At 41.9% G+C, this 17,332-nt stretch overlaps 1 long non-coding RNA gene across 1 annotated transcript; it reads right to left on the reverse strand.

The window, feature by feature from the left end:
- Positions 1-7,183: 7,183 nt before the first annotated feature.
- Positions 7,184-13,783, reverse strand: LOC135305019 (uncharacterized). The gene is made up of 3 exons (XR_010366295.1): positions 13,422-13,783; positions 8,805-12,819; positions 7,184-7,486 (listed from the first exon to the last, which is right to left on the reverse strand). It is a non-coding gene; the product is annotated as an uncharacterized LOC135305019 (long non-coding RNA).
- Between the last annotated feature and the right edge of the window lie 3,549 nt (positions 13,784-17,332).

Below are 17,332 nucleotides of genomic sequence, written 5' to 3' on the forward strand. Positions count from 1 at the left end.
CATGGACAGACGTAGTGGCCACGCTAGAAGGGAGAAGGGAGCAGATTTGTTAGAGATAGAAGCTGTACTCTTCTGTGCCCAGGCCCACTGCCTTGTGCTGTCCCTCGCTGCAGCAGCAGCAGTGAGAGCTGTGATGGCTGCAGGGCTGCATCCTCTCACTGCTGCGCTCTGGGAGCCCAAAGCCAGCCCTCCCTCAGGAGAGGCACCGCATGCAAATCCCAGTCCTCTGCGTGCTGCTGGACCTGACTGAGCCACTGCCACCAGCCAGAGACAGGCACACTCTGCAAACAGGGACATACTGAGCTCCTGGCAGTGGGCAGACAGCTTTCTTACCCCATCAGTGACTTCACGCCTAAGGATGCCCAAATATTCCTCACTTGCTCCATGCACAGGCCAGCAAGTGGACAGTGTGAATCCGCTGGTTTGAGAAATCACAGATTAAGGCCAAAGGCCCTTCAGTTGAGTTGGTAAGTGGCCAAGGTAGAGCAGAAAAAACAAAGTTACTAATGGAAAGGGACAGAGACAGGAACTTAGGCTTTCACCCTGGCTCTAGTGAGGACTTTTCACTCACTTTGCTCCTCTGTGCCTGTATTCCCCTCATCCTTTATGTAGTTAGAGTAGACTTTAGATTCTTAGATCTTTTTATTTTTATATACAGCTGCCTCTTTCTGCATACATAGCATATCACAAGGAGCCTCTGCTCTTCAGCAGGGCCTTTTAAAGTCTACCTAAAAAGAACATAATGTAATGTCATATGACAGCATCATCACTCAAAACCGTCTGGATAATACCAAACTTGTACTAAATACAAATACAGAATTTTATGCTGGCTTGAATTAAACTAATTTGATAAATAAAGATATGGTGTAGAAAAAAATGCGCAGATCCAGTAATACAGATTTTCAGTTATACATATTTACAGTTTCAAGGGAAATATTTACAGTAGCACATCTTTTGAAGCTGTGGTTCTAATGCACACATTCAACTGCCATAGTTTTGATTGACAGGGAATTTTGAAAGAAAATATACAACCAGGGATTGAGATTTTGGGGATTGATTTAGCAAGGAGAAAATCCCAAATATTTTTATAGAGCCTTTCTTTATAAGAGGAAGGCATATATCTGAAAAAATGATCATCTGGATCTTGCAAAGAAACTTTAGACCCTGTAGCATGTTAGCTTTAGTTAGCTTGAGCCTCTCTGCTTACATGAAGTCTTTTTCAAACTGAGCTGCCATTTGCTCTTTCTGATTTGTTTTTTCCTTTTGTCCAGTTCAATTCCAATTCTCAGGTGGTTTCACAATGACGGAACAGTTCTACTCAGCCAAAGTGGAAGACAGCCAAAATACCCAGATGAAGAGATTTTCAGATGAGCTGGGGGAAATTCATTATGCTGAAGGTACATCATTATTTTCAGTAGCATTTGGTAAAGTGGAACAGGCAGTAGGTGATTATTAATCATAGAAACATTAGCACTTTGCCTCCTCTATGCAGCCTTTCTTCCTCTGCTTTGGTTTCTCTGAAGTCACACTTGCTCTGGGCTATAAAAGCAAGTTGGGCTAATTTGGGCTAATGTTGTATCTACTGCCTCAGCATCAGCAGTGATGGAGAAGTTTCCTCTGCAAAGTTAAAGCCAGAGATGCTGCTGTTATATAAAAGCAATCAATAATGCTATTTAACCCAGAGCACTGAGACTGCTATAGCACACACAGCAAAAGCATGCCATGATTACATATTTTTTTCCATTCATATTAAAAAAAAAAAAATATATATATATATATATATAGACTAGCTTGGGCTGGAAGGGATCTTAGAGGTCATCTAGTTCTAATCCCACTGCCATGGACAGGGACACCTTTCACTAGGTTGCTCAAAGCCACATCCAGCTTGGCCTTGAACACTCCCAGGGATGGGACATTCACAGTTTTTCTGGGAAATCCATTGACACTTAAAGTCTAACCTTTCCTTGGCCTCATCTGCAAGTTAGATAAGGCAGCTTGATGGTAGCTGGCAAAATAAATACAGAAACCCACCTCTAGGATCCTGAACTCAGAGCCAGACCCTGATTATGAGAAAAGAAGAACAAAAGCATGTAGTGAAAATTTCTCTATGTGCATATTGCAGATCCACCAGCTGGCTGTTGTTTTGAAAGAAGCTAAAAGATTGAAAAACCTAAATGGTGGCATGTACCAGAAAGGCAAAAGTGACAGGACACAACTCTGTCTTATTTAACCCAGATAAGGCTCCTGTGAGGCTTACTTAGAAAAAAAACCCCATGTAAATGTCAGAGAGAGCATCAGTTGACCTTGTTGCAATGAACTTGGATCTTAACAACATTTACCAAGCATTTAACAGCTGCAAAATTGGGACAGTAAAATACTTGTGCTACATCAGCTATACTATGCTTTTTAGGTTGTTTGAACTTACCTACATTCAATCTATAGAAGTCAAGATTATTAGATACAGATTGTAATTGATTTTCTGGTACAGGAATTCTATTCTTTTTTCATGCACAGTGGTCAGAGACTGATTCATCCTGATGGAGCTCACATTTCAGTAGAGGAAGAGACAAACTAGCAGGCAGCAATGTATGACAATGTGATAAGAGATGTGCTGTGACCTTCCTTCCCTGTTGCCATAAACCATTTCAAACAGACCTGTGAACTCCAGGTGGTGTAGAGAGGAGTTTTGCTGCAGATGACAGGAGAATGACTGGAGCACAAAGGAACTCAATTCAGTAATGTTATCTCTGAATCAAAGCTCAAGCTTTGCAGTCTGCAAGCAGATCAAGTTACCTGATGACTAAGGGGTTCCTCATGAAGTCTGGACTGGGTTCCCAGTGTACATGCCCACATTTGTTTATTCCTGAAATCTGAAAAATAAACTAATCTCAATAAACCACAGTATTGAGACACATGCCACAGCCATTGTCTGAAAAGAAGAATTCTGTCATTATTGGCATGACAAGAACCACAGAAGCAGCATCAAGAAGCAGCACCAGGTGATGTGGTCCATAAAGTAAAGGAAAGCATGTGTGTCAAGCTGCTGCATAATGCTGGGCTGGAACAAATGTAGATTTAGACTTTGTCAAATCACAGCAGGATTGTCTCAGTTAAGACATAGAATTAATTCCCTGTAATCAAGAGGAGAAAAGGATATATTTTTTCCCCTGGTGATGCTTCTGGATGGCAGCAGTGTCTCTCTCTCCACTGTAAGAATGAAGCAATAAATAATGATGCAAAGACCTGTAAAAAGACAGCTCCCTTTTCCTCTGCATTCCCCATTTCTGTTTCATTTCAGAAGTAGGCAAAGTGACACCCAATTTGTCCAATAGGTGTTTTCTCCTACAGAGCTGGACATAAATGGATTTGGATGCACAAGAAAGCCCACTGTCTAAATTGCATGCAGTTTGTTCTTAAAAAAAAAATTGAATTATGATGTTGTGCAATGCCCTCTTCACATTAGGTTAATTAAGGCAGTACCACACGGGGATGAGATGTTTTGTGCCCTGAATAAGCAAGGCTGGAAGACTTGGGTCTTGTATCTTCTTGGGATGATCAGTTAGAGATGAAAGATCACAAAGGCAGTGAGTGCTTGTCTGCTGTGACTGAGCTTAGCTTGACAGCTGGCCAGCCTAATGCTAAATGTGCTAATCACGATAAAAGCAGGGTAATTAATCAGAGCACAGCAAGGACATGCCCGTTAACAGTGCTGAAAGCAAGCAGAGGAAACCTTCCCACGTTACAATACATACTTCTCTTCCCTAGAGAGCTTTTGGGATACCTATTATGGAAATGTTTACCTCGGTAAGGCTGAGGGGGAAATGGTGTAGTGACGCTGCTGATGGTGATAGCCTTGAGGTTTTACAAAGGAAGCCAGCAGTCATCTCCACAGAGGGACAACAGCAAAAGGATTTCCTACCTGCTCTGTGATGGGTCTCATAAGGAAACTTACACCAGAAAATACACAGTACAATTCAGAAACCGACCTGCTCTAGCTAGGGAGGACCTTCTCCTATTACAGTCAGAGTGAATTGCATGTGGTTAATAATCAAGAGACACCTTTTGGTCAGATGCAATAATCCATGGAGTTAAAAAGGATTGCTCTTAAGGCGCAAGAGATTCCTGCTAATACTTCAGGTAAAAAGCTACCACATTTTTACATTGACCAAGGCTGCTTACCAGGATTTCATTGTAATTTTTGGTAGAAATACAGTATCTATTTTAAGGAATAAAAAAACTCTTGAAACAAAGGCCTGGAAATCCTCTGTTCAGCATCCATCTCTTGAGTAAGTCACCAAATGGTGAGGAACATCTGGGTGGAAACTCAAGATGTGCTGCAGCCCCTCACACAGCCCCCAGAGCAAACCCTGCCTCGGTCCCTCCATGCACACGTGGAGCTCTGTCCCAGGCACTGGATGAGCAGGAGGAGCAGCATGGCTTCCTAGAAAAGGGGCAGGGATTCTGCCTGCCTCAGTGTTGAGGGCTGGCTGTACTCTGCTGGCACAGCACTGGCTAGGAAAGGATGTGTTTGAAAACCGATCACTCTGTGAGCAACCCATTGTGCTGGTTCTGGGTTTTGCTGCCTGTGGCTGTGTGGACTCTGACATGATAGGTTTGTTGTTTTTCTGACAAAAAAGTTACACAGACTGAGACAGAGCAAATGACAGGACTGTTTCATGTTTCACCACGAGTCAGTGGACCTTGGGCTCTTGCTAAACCATTTGCCAAGCTATAGGAGGATTTCTGTGCGAAGAATCACTGGATTCATAGCCTCTAAGGCCCAAAGGAATCATTTTCACAAGCCAAGAGGGTATCCTTTAAATCCTAGACTGCAAAATGCATGACATGTGTGTGGACCTTGAACAAAATGTTCTCTCTTTTATCAATAAGGAACTGAGCTTGGATCTTCTACAGAAAAAATAAATCCCAGTAAGACCACGCAACAATAATGGTAATGGATGGGATCTTCATTAGCTGATGAGAGAAATAGCAGGTAACAGCTATGGAATGGAAGTCTCTGTCCCCAGAAATAAAACAACACTGTTTTCATAATGGCAGAAGATAACCCAGCTACCTGTGAGCTACATTTCTCCTTTTCTGAACAGAGGGTTTGCACTTAGCCATATGTTAACTCAGAAGATGACAACTCACAGAAAAATGGCATGAGGTAGTAAAAAAAAAAAAAACAAAACAGTAACAGGGAACTGCCTGCTGAATTGTTATGAAGAATTGTGAGAAAATGTTCATTCTGCTAGGCATTTCCAGGAACATCAACATTCAGCTGCTCTCCCGTTGTAAAACTATCTAGGAATGCCAGCTGCCACCTTTGCTAAGTGGTGTTGGAACAGATTCAGCCATGGCAGGGGTCATGTACAGAAAGCATGTTCCTTCTCACAGATACGACACCAAATGCCTGTGCTTTGCATATATGGCAACAGGAAATGTTAAAAAAAAATAGAAGAGTGGTAATGCAGTTGGAAAGAAAGAAGAACAGAATAATTCTGATGCATCATACTTATGCCGGTTATCTGAGTATCACACATGAAATGCTCAGATAACCTGCATAAGTACTGGTTACAGGCAAGCCCTAAAGATGTAGTTACTTAACCTCACAGAAAAGAAAATCCTTACCCCACCAGCATCACTGCTGCAGCCAGGCTTGCTCTGCTCACTACTGGAACATGCACTCAGAGTTAGTTTTCCTGGGTGGGATTTGCAGGCAAGACGTCTTAGCCCAATAGTAATTCCCAGCGCATTTGGAGAGGAGAAGCCCTGAGGCTTTCCTCTTTGTTCCAGAAGGGAAGATGCCCTGGGCAGGGATGGATGCGGGTCCTTTCCCGCAGATGGAGCCCTTGCCCCAGCGAGCAGCCGCTCCTGGGCTGAGCCCCAGCCCGGGGAATTCCGGGCTGCAGCACAGGCGGGTTTCAGCTGCTCCTTCTCTCGGTTTTATCAGACTGAGATTTTATGTTCACTCCGGGATATTTGCAGCAAATGAGCTGGTTTTATTAGCCAGTTCCAGGAGAAGCCAGGATGGTGGGGCACTGTAGAGAGGGCAGCTCAGTACCAGCCTAACAGAGGATCAGGATCACAGGGGGAATTGAAAAGAAGTATCAAAACGAAGATGTCAAGTTACTCTGTTTGCTGGGGCTTTTTGGTTGGTTGGTTGGGTTTTTTTCCCCAGAAAAAAATTCCATTCTGCAGGAATTGTAAAATCTGACGGTGGTTTGGTCCCTTTTCCTGCTGTTGCCTGTAATTAGCCCCTAACCATCCTGCGAGACTCCTTTATGGATAACTCTGTACTTGCCCAGGTGAGAGGAGTGGGGTGTATATGCCATTCATGCAAGCAGGAAAACTGAGTGGTTGATTCCAGCAAGCCATGATTCCTGGAAAAGCCCAACACAAATCTGCAAATGAATTTTTCCCTAAAACACTCCAGGTTTCAAATTTTGCTTTGACCTCAATTAGGAAAAAACAATTTTTAAATGTGCTCACAGAGTAGAGCTATACATCCAAATGAATCACACTAAATCCAGTAAAATGATTCATGCTGATGAACTCCAAATGTTTTATTTGGAAGCTGATATCATTTCACTGAATTGTTTTTAAGTGGTTTTGTTCAAAGAGTGAATGGAGACATTTTTTGGAGGGAAGTTGGTCAGGCTGGTCAGGAGACAGGTCAGACTTGGAAGGAAGGGAACATAATACAGGTTTTATCCAAGCCAAAATGAAAGCTTCAGCATTTAAAAAAAAAAGTTTTAAAATAATTTCAAAAATATTTTGGTTCTGTGACAGTGATCTAATTTCACAATTCACAGGGAATTAAATAGTTTCATCTGAAAAAAAATTTTTCAAGAACAAACCCAGCAATATTTTTGATCCCAAAACACCACATTTTTTGGCTGCCAGTGCAGTAGAGAACTAGATTATAGTACTGAGACAGATGTTATCAATAATAGTAGGCCAAGAAGTAACTACATGTCTCAGTACAAGCGAGTCCTCAGTATTCTGAACCTCATCAGGCTATGAGGGAAAACAAGAGCATTTCCAGGGGAATCCAGAGCAGTGACATTAGGTAATGTCACTACTCAGAGAACATGATGAAGTTAAATGCATGTACTGAATGCACTGCTTTCTCACTGGGTGAGCAATGAGCCCCCACAACTGTAAAACTTTGTATGATGTTTTAAAAATGTTTAATTATGTTACAGAACAACAAACTTCATCCATTTGGAACTGAGCCTCTCAGATTCTCACCCAAACCTTGTCTTGAGTGAATCTGACAAAACCCAGGTACTCCTTTCCTTGAAAAGCCAAAGAATTCCAGCAAACCACTGTATGCCTTCTGTAGCAAAGTTGTTCAGACTGCAAGGATCTGCTCAAGGACCACTGTCTCCAGACAGCAAGTCTTTGGAAGAAGTCTTCCTTGCCCTCAGAGGCGCTGCTTTTCTCAGCAAGACACAGCTGGCAGAAGGTCCTCAGACCAATTCTGCAAGATAAAAGAAATATGCAGAGTCTAATTGTCAAAATTGTCAAATTGTCATTTGACAATTGTCTAATTGTCAAAATTGCAGTGAACACTTATGTGCCATGCAACCAGAACACTTCTTATATCTATTAAATTTGCTATTTGACATTTGTATAATTCTGCATTTTAAATATAAAGAATCTTTTCATAGCTGACATTATTTTTCCTAATGATTCATGAGAATGGACTTTTAAATGCACCATAGCTTTTACCCTTACACTGTTGTGACAATATGCGGCTTTATTTAGGGTAGTATCTATTACTTAAGTGAAATATAAATTTAATCACATTGTTCATTGAGATAATTTAATCTTATTGGAAAGGATGAAGAAAGAAAGATGGGAAATTTGCTCTGCAGAATAAACTCATTAATACCATATTCTTACTCCAGGATAATCTTTCTGCATGGTATGACGATGGAAAAGGCATTTCTAACCTCTTATTTTAATAGGCAGTGTTGTTAGCAATGAGAGCTAATACTGCCTTCAATGAGTATCCTGAACACCGCAAGTCAGCAGAAACATTTATCATTTTCACATGAATTGTTCAACTTGGGTAGTGATCCAGGATGACTCTTCTGCAGTAAAACATTCATGCACAAAACTAAATTAAGTTTATGCTGTCATCAGCTGCCAGATTTTTCCATACAAACCAGCTTTTACTTGCAAAGGGTCTATCAACTGGTTTAGCTACCAGAAAAAAAAAATCATTTGGGAGATAACATTTGGGGGATAGCTTTCAGCATTTAATAGTCTGAAATCATGGAAAGCAAGCTCCTCTTTTATATATGCAATTAATGTTTTATATTAAAATCTTCCTAGTTAGGCCTTTTGAGTCAAAAATTTTAAAAAAAAAAAAAAAAAGAAGGATTTCTGAGAGACCTTGAGGGTATCTCCTAGGTGGAGAGAAAATTTTAAATCAAAATGAAGCAGGTAGGGTGTAAAAGTCATCACAGAAGCAGGAAAAATGAGGTAGGAAAAAAAAACAACTAAGCAAAAATACATAGGAAACAAACAACAGTCAGAACGAAGAAACTATTTAATAGCAAATTCTTTAGTACTGAAAAACAGGCAGCAGTGTAAATTGCCATTACCTTGTAAAACATCACTCAGGAATAGAAACCCACGATAACACTTGCAGCTGCTTAAAGGTAAGTTTATGTCTGAGTGAGCTGCAAACAGATGTTATGCAGCTGCTGGAACCTGCACTGCAGTCCCTGCTTCAAGAACTCAGCTGGGCTTCGGGTTTTCATCCCTCCCTCCCTCTGGTTGCCACTCACCTGGGATGTGCAGAAGAGGAAAGGGAGGAAGGAGGGGACACAAAGACCTCCCGCAGTTCACATGTGGACATCTCCAGCTGTGGGATGAGGTTGGGCTGTCCCACAGCAGGCTCTGGGACAAGCCCTGCAGGTGTTGCCTGACACCCATCGCTTCCAGCACCCGTGGCAAGGCACACTGGGCTGCCCACCATCCCCTGCACGGGGCTGGGCTGTGGAGGAGCCCGGCTCTAACCACCAAGCGTGGCTGGTTCCCTGTGGCCTCCTGCAGCCCTCAGGCCACACCAGGGGCTGTTTCTTCAGCAGCTAAAGGGCAGAACCAAAAGAAGAGCAGGGTTATATCCTGACAACTACTTTAGTATTAGTATGTTCACAGTGATTTCTAGACTGTGACTCTACATCTGTGCTCCTTCAGCTGGGGATGAAACCAGTGGCATGGCTTGAGGTGACTTCACCTTTCAAATCCCAGAGACCTTCAGCAAAGCCCAGGCAGTAAGAGCTAAGATGTCTCAATTTTTTTCTTTTTTAATTTTCCTTTTAAACATCAGAGACATTTTGGTTTTGAAAAGGAAGCCCAAACTGTCTTTTCTTCAAGAATAAATATTTGCACAAAAATTGTGGCAGGCAGCAATACAAAATGATCACATCCTCACATGACACTCATTTCTATGCTTGCTTGCATAGTCAATCATTTGTGGTTCATTTTTTGTGTGTTTGTGGCCCAGTCTGTCTGGCCTTAGCCACGAACATTTTCCCCATAAGTTTCGGAAGCATCTTTGCCCAAGGAAGGGCAACTAAAAGCATTTGAAATGCCTGATGGCATCTGCCTGGCCTCCCTCTGCCCATGCAAATGGGCACAAATCTTCCTCAGGGACTGTCATGCCAACCAGTCCTCCATGGATATCTCAGATACCCTTGTGCATCTCTAATGGCATCCAGCACCGCTGTTTTGTTAACTAAATTGAGCGTTTCTGTGGCATTCACATTCTCTGAAAAAATCCCTTCACCCAGGATTTTTCTCCTGGGAAGCTGAGAAGCCTCAGGGAAAAGGGGAACAATTCTTATTTCATTTGCTTCTCCTCTGTTTTGCTCATGTGGAATGTGTTTGGAGATTGTTCACCCACAGGTGATTGTTTCATTGGATTCCGGTGTGAGTTGTTTTGGCTCATTTGCCAATCAGTGCCAAGTTGTGTTGGGACTCTGGAAAGACTCATGAGTTTTCATTATTATCTTTTTAGCATTCAGTAAATATCCTTTCTCTATTCTTTAGTATAGTATAGTACAGTATTCTTTAACATAATATAGTATTATGAAGTAATAAATTAGCCTTCTGAGAACATGGAGTCAGATTCATCATTCCTCCCTGCCACGAGGGTCCCTGCAAATACAATACCATTGGTGTAACACTTATCCCAAAACTCTGGCCTTCATTAATGTAAATAAAGAATGAATGTAAACCTGCAAATATGTCACAGATCCAAAAAAGCATAGATTACTTCACAGTAACAAGTCTCCCTGCAAACAGCTGCTCCGCACTGATATGAGTTTCCCCAATATGAGTCTACATTTACGTTAATCTTAATGGTGTTATTGGCAGAACTCCTTATTAAAAAAAGAAAGGCAGGCTGAGATTACACAACAAGAAGTAACTATTGATGACCCCAGAGAAGAATCAGAATATAGCTAAATATTACTGGTATTTTTTCTAACTTTTCTTCATGCACTAAATGGGCAAATAAAGCAAAGTTCTTAAAAACATGAAGTATTGCCACCCTGTAGGGAAATTCTGTGGAGAAAATTAAGTGAAGCCCAGGAGTGTTTCAGGTAGTGTCTCAATACTCCAAAGTCAATACAATAATTCTGTATGCACTTTTTTCATTTTCTTGGTATACCATGGGTGACTTCAGTCCTTGTTCAAAGCAAGGACTTGATCCTCTCATACTGCCATAGTTTCTTGTTTTTCTCCATGTTTCTCTAAAAAAAAACTACCAAGGAAAGAGTTAAGTTCTCCAACACTCAGGTTTTGGTTCAATTGTGCATTTACATGGGCGCATTTGGGGCATTTGTCTGAAAACCTGAGTGTACCTTGACATTCAGCCATGAGGAGAACGGACTAATTTTTTCCAATCTTGGCAAGACGAGCACACTTAAATCAAAACAACTTAGTCATATTATGAAAGCTGAGACCCTTGCAAATTTATATTCCTCACTGTGTTTGAGTATTTGTGTGGGCCCAAGGCCAGAAGTAGGCAAAGGGTTTGAAGGAGCAGAGAAAGGTCTCTGTGTTGCTGATTTGGAGATAATTTCTGCCTCCTCCAGATGAGTTTGTGAAACATATGAGCTGGCACTTGGTGACAATACAGTTTCTGTCAAGTGTGTATTCATTAGTTGTGTCCTGCCATCTAGGCATCTAAGGGAGACTTAATTCTGATGCCAAACATCACAGCCAGTTTGACCTGACTGAGTGGTCAACTGCCCTGATACAGCTGCTTTTGTCTGACACATGGCAGACCTTGCTAAAAATGAATGAAGGGACACAGAGATGCTGAGATGCTTAAACTTCTTTGACTGAGCAGAGGCTCTGGGCAAATTCTGGTCTTGATTATAAAGATGCAATCTTACAGAAATCAAGAGGTATCTTGATTTACAGAATTCTCCCTGTAGATGAAAGGGGTGAGAGAGACCTGGAAAATCCGTGTGTCTGTGACCAGCTTCCCAAATTGCAGGAGGTGGAAAGAGCACAAAATGCTTTCCTTCCCCTGCTCTCTCCTAAATGCAGACATGCTCTCATTGCAGCCTGCAGCAAAAGGGCTTAAATATGCAGAGTACCAAGCCCTCAGCAAAATTTCAAGTGCCTACTTCCATGAGAATCAATAGATGAGAATCTTAGCTCCTGAGTGGATTGGGTTTTCCAGTCTGAAGCACAAGGATTTCAGAAAAGGTGAAAAAAATATTTGATTTGGAGAACCTCGAGCAACTCTAAATAAGGGCATTGCAAACAACAAATGAATATGTGTTCTGTGTCAAGGATCTGCTCAGACAGATACCGAAACACGAAAACAGCTGCTGACAAAAAGGTCCATGTAGCTGAACGGTCTGGCTGGCTGTAGCCAAAACCCGACGCCTAGAGAAGCAGAAGAACAGAGCAAGCATATTTTCCCGGCACAGCCTGCCAGGCTCCAAGACTTGGTGCCTCAGGCATTTCCTGAGCCAGAGGTTGTCTGTTGTATTTAATAGCTGCACAGACTTTTCCTCCACAAACTCATCCAGTCTCTTCTTAAATGATGTGAACATTTAGCACCCACAACACCCCACGGCAGGGGTCTAAGGCTTTAAAAAACGGCAAACAAAGAACTGCTCTAATTTGCTGTGGATCTCTTACCTACTGGTTTCACTTGATGTCCCAAACTTCTTTTTTCCCCCACTATTATTCATGGTAAACATTCAGCCCCTTCATCCATTCAGCCATCCACGATTACATGACCTTTGTCACATGTGTCTCCTCTCACCATGGTTAACTCTTTTCCAGACAAAGCATCTTAGCCACACTGGGATGCCAGACACAGAAACCATTCTCAAAACGTTTTTGGTGCCCCCAGCTCCACAGCCTGACAGGTCCTCTTTGTATTTATTAACCCTTTGGATTTCTTGTAGAAAAGCTGTGTTGATTCTTCCCTACAGCCTCATTTATCCATGTGCTCACTTCATGTAATCTTTATGATAATTTCAATTTACCCTTCAGCTTCACAGTACCACATCTGACTCACACAGGAGAAAATACCTTATAAGCAAGAGATTACACATTACTACTTCCAATTCAGTGTTCAGTCCTGAATTCCTTTGCTCTCTTTATTGGGATTTTGATGCAATTTTTCTTTTTCTTTTCTTTTTCTTTTCTTTTTCTTTTTTTTTGGCAGGGAAAGGGGCTGCTTTGTCATGCTCTCAAATCTAACCTGCCAGAGATTTATGAACTCCAAAGTTCAGACTGCAAGGCCGTCTTGTGTCTTCATCAATTTGCCTTACAAAAAAAGTAGACCAGTGCTAAGAAATCAGACACCCCTCTGATCTGAAGATAAGCCAGTCTCAGTGGTTTTGGATGAGGTTCCCCTACAAAGGGTAAATACCAAGCAACTCTAAAAGGCCACTACTTAAAAAACCAAAACTAACAAAAAACACCCTTCCCTTCTCATTTTACAAAAATAAATTTAAGAGCCTGGAGCCTCTCTTAACATGTCTCTGTGTTGCATCTTCAACAACCTCCCCTGAACTTATCAGAACACGGTTGCCTTGGCCTTGTCTCAGCTCCCTTTGCTGCTTCTGAGCAGTCCCTGCTCTGTGCAAACTCTTTGGAGAAAAATCTATCCGGGTTGGATACCAGGAAAGCCCCTTCTCCAAAATGCACATTTCTAGAAGGAGCTCCTGACCCCTTTGTCTCGTTTCTGTCCTGGGTTTATAACAGGGCTCCAACAGTATGGACACCCCATCAAGAAGACTTTCCTCTTGTAACTCCAGCATCTAAGGAATGGCATTGGAGTGACCCATGTGCCAAACCCCTGACATGAGGCCCAGCACACCCCAGGGCACTCCAGAGTCCCTCCTGACTGGCCTGAGCTTCTGTACCTCTCCAGCCTGGATCCACAGGGAAGGACGGCATTTTGTTTTCCTTTCCACATGTGGGATGTTAACAGTGGGGTTGTTGCTTTAGAACTGCAGGTTCCCCTGCACACACAACCGTGCAAGTTCTGGGAATGCCCCAGCAGGAAGAATGTACTGCAGCTAAACATTTGCCAGGTTTTCCACTGCATGTCAGGCTGTTTCAAGCAGATATATTTCTGGGATATTCTCCATCCTAAGAGATCATGTGACCCTGCATGGCTCTGTGATTACTGGCAATTTGCTTGCTTGCTTGAACTTTCCTTTCCTTCTGGTTCTCTGGAAAATGCAGCAGGTCCCACCACAGTGGCACCACTGCTCTCCTGCCTGTGTGAAAGGAGAGCTATTTGTGGTGAGCAAATATCAAGGAATGGAAAAGGGAGAAGCAACCACATTTCAGAGGGAACAATAGCAGGTATTCAGGTTTCAGCACTGAGAGAAGCTGTCAGCATAGCTGGGGAGGTGACAGCACCAGAGATGATACCCTTGGCCACTTCCCACAAAGAGGTGGCTGGTGGGATGGATCTCCAGCATGTCAGCTGCTGAGAGAGAGAGAGGGAGGACAGGAAGTTGTTGGAGATTAAAAAGCAAAACACCAAAAGTTCACAGTCACTTGGGGCACAGATACAGAAAGACTGGGCAATTTCTCTGCTGTTCAGTACAGGAGTACAATGCCAGAGAGTAAAAAAACCCAGTGGTGCTGCCCCAGCAGCGTCACTGAGGTGTGACCTGACCACACACATCATGGTAGATGTGTGCATCAGAAAATCAAGCCAGAAATTTAATGGCTTGATTATGCAGACCACTTTCCCGCAGATGATTCACGTTGTAGTTCCACATCATTTCCTTAAGAAAAAGCATCAGAAAGCATCATATTTACTGACATTTGTGCATGGACTTCCCACCTCCACTGAGAAACATCAGTAAGACTTGGCCACTGAGTAACTAGTAGTCAATCCCCTCAGTTAATCACCTGGATTGCCTGCCAAGTAAATGGCCTTACTCATCCTATTAATACTGAGACATCCATCATTTGAATTACCAGGATTGTGGAGGCAGAATACATCAGACTGTCACAGAAACTCATTCAACCCTATGAGGACAGAAGAAAAAAGATAAGGACATAATGGAGGAAAGGTCATGACTCTATTACCTCAAAGCAGGTGTCATAGTACCAATTTGGTCCTGTCATTGATGCCAGATAAAACAGAAGATGCTTCATGTAGTCAAGGAATAAATCACTACAAATACTGACACTGTTATGGGTGGGTATTTTAAGACCCACAGCAGCCACCACCCATGCAAATGCAGGCTCTGACAGCTGCTATGTCACATACACCATGTGCTAGTCCATTCTATTTCCATGCTGAAATGCAGGTAGTCACTCTGCAGTGTCATGCCACAAAAGACCCATCAACAATGGTGATACCACATGAGATACATGACCATAGAGCAATCAAAGAGAATGTAATTCAAGTCCAGAAATAAGCCCTTGTTTAAGTTCTTGAAAGTATTTTCACAGCATACAACAAACCAGGAACAGAGAAATAGGGCAAAGTTGGGGTGTCAGAAAAATAGAATTGTTTCTAAATTCTTAGAAATGTTTTTGCACTGTCTTGATAAAGTCTTGGGATATATCCTTTATAGGACAAGTGATTAGGATGTGAAAAAACTTGATAATGTTTAAATTAAATGAAATTATAAATTATACATTAGCTACAATTATTTTTCATAGCTAAAAATTCAGTTTTTCCAAAGCTCTGACGTCTGTCTGCTGAGGCAACTGTGTGAATGGAGTATATTGAAGAAGTAACAAAAGATCTCAAGAATAGCCATTTACTTGTTTTTAAAAAAAACTATTTTAAGGGCCATCAAAGATAGACAATGAAACATGAAACTGTTAAAAATATTCATTCCTTTTGGCACAGATCCCTCTCTGCATTCTTTCTCCACTTTGCAAGATGACTTATTCCATTTCTACCATTTGTGTGAGCTTGAGGCTACAGCATGCAATGTTTCTTTAAAAAACTAAGGAAAACTAATCTATTCTAATCCAAAGAACGCAGTAGCTTTAGTGCTAGAAGGAATGGTTAAGATTTCTGTTCTGCATTAAAAGTACCAGAGTAATTTATAAAAGCCTGAGGGGGGGGGGTGGTTATTTGTATTAAAAGATCACTCCTTCTGGTTCCTCTGGTTCTTCCTCCAATGCCTGTTTAGTAACTTTTATATTGGCTTAATATGACATATCTGTGGCCAAATGGATTGTTGAACTCATCATATTTTTAAAATTTGCATTAACAGAGGCTACTTGGAAAATATTTCTATTGACTAGTTTAAATCTCAGTTGTGCCCCTGTGATCATCCAGAGGACAAGGGAATAATGACCTGATGTTTCTATCCAGTTTTCCCAGAAGACAAAGATGGAGGAAAAACCTGCTTGGAATCTGTGTGGCAGGGTGCATGAAAATAAATATCCCTCAGCTATTTCATGGAGAAAATTGATTTAATCTGTTTAATAGCATTCAATAATGCTGTTCAGTCAAACGTATTTTTGTTAGGCTAAGTTTGAATTCTGATGTCTGCTGCCTGGCAGTAACTTCAATCCTTGATTATTATGCCCTTTAACAGTCCACAAAAATGGCATGAGTTTGGGTCCACACTAGTGGCTACACCTTAGCAAAGCTGAGCAGCTGGTGCTGCTGAAATGCAGCTCCAAAGATGAACAGACCTTACAAAACTGCCTTATTTGTTCTTCTCACCAGGCTACTTCACACAAAGGTGTAAAGACAAGTAACAGACGATGCTGACATCTCCCACACATTCATATACTGGTAAAAGCTATACACATCTGCTGGTAAAGACTTTCTGGCCTCAGGGAAAAAAAAATGCATAAAGGTAGATATTGGATGCAGTAGATGCAAAATTACTACTTTATTTTTGGTTTCAACCTTGAGGCATCCTCTCTGAAACAATCTGTAAGCTCTTCTCAGAGCCTGTGCACCCTGCCGCACAGTGTACTGTAGTTAAATGAAGTTCAATTAATTTTATTCATGTTTCTCTTCCTACCCCAAACTTCATTCTTCACTATTAACTTCCTCTGGCCCAACTCTCCCTGCTCAACCAGTCATACAAACCCATCTCTAACCCCAGTCCTAGTTTCTTTGCTGAAAATCATTCAATATCTTGTCATCTCAGTCCCAGTCCCCCTTGCGCAGGAAATCTCCTTCATCCTTCTTGTCCCAGTTCTCAAAACCCCATCTTTCAACCCTGTCCTGACTTTCCAGGCAGCTTCCATGTAATTCAGGTCATTTCCTCCTTCACACTGCCAGAGTGATAAACGCCTCTTAGCTTTGCCAAATCTCGGCCTTGCCAGACTACAAGCTCCAAAAGATCTGAGCATGTCCCTTTTCTCCCTGGTTACAGAGTTGGAGATATTCAAAGACATGTAATGCAGCTAAATTTAGGTGAAACTTACTGGGAGATCAGGAAGACACATCCTTGTCCCAAAGCTGACCTCCTGGCAAGGCTCACGCTTTCACTCTGAAGGCCTTAGAGGAGATGAAGAGCAATGGACCATTTTCAAAGGAAAGGTCACCTGGAGTTTAACATGAGCAAAATGACATTTCCTCCAGCTTTATTTACAGAACCAGATGAACCATTTCAACTAACATTTTCAAAGCCCAGCATGGGAAGTTTCAGCATGAATAGCTAAACTGACAAAATTACAAAAAAACTGAGGGTAGGTTAGTTTCCTGGGGAACCCTGGGGGAAGAGGAGCCATGCACCAACTCTGCCAGGGAACTTTTCCCCTCTAAACTAACCCTGGCAGCTAAGGGGCAGCCAGCCTGCAGTCCAAACAACCACTGTGTTTCTTTTTA

This window comes from Passer domesticus, chromosome 1, assembly GCF_036417665.1.
Source record: "Passer domesticus isolate bPasDom1 chromosome 1, bPasDom1.hap1, whole genome shotgun sequence".
In the NCBI taxonomy this organism is placed as follows: Eukaryota; Metazoa; Chordata; class Aves; order Passeriformes; family Passeridae; genus Passer; species Passer domesticus.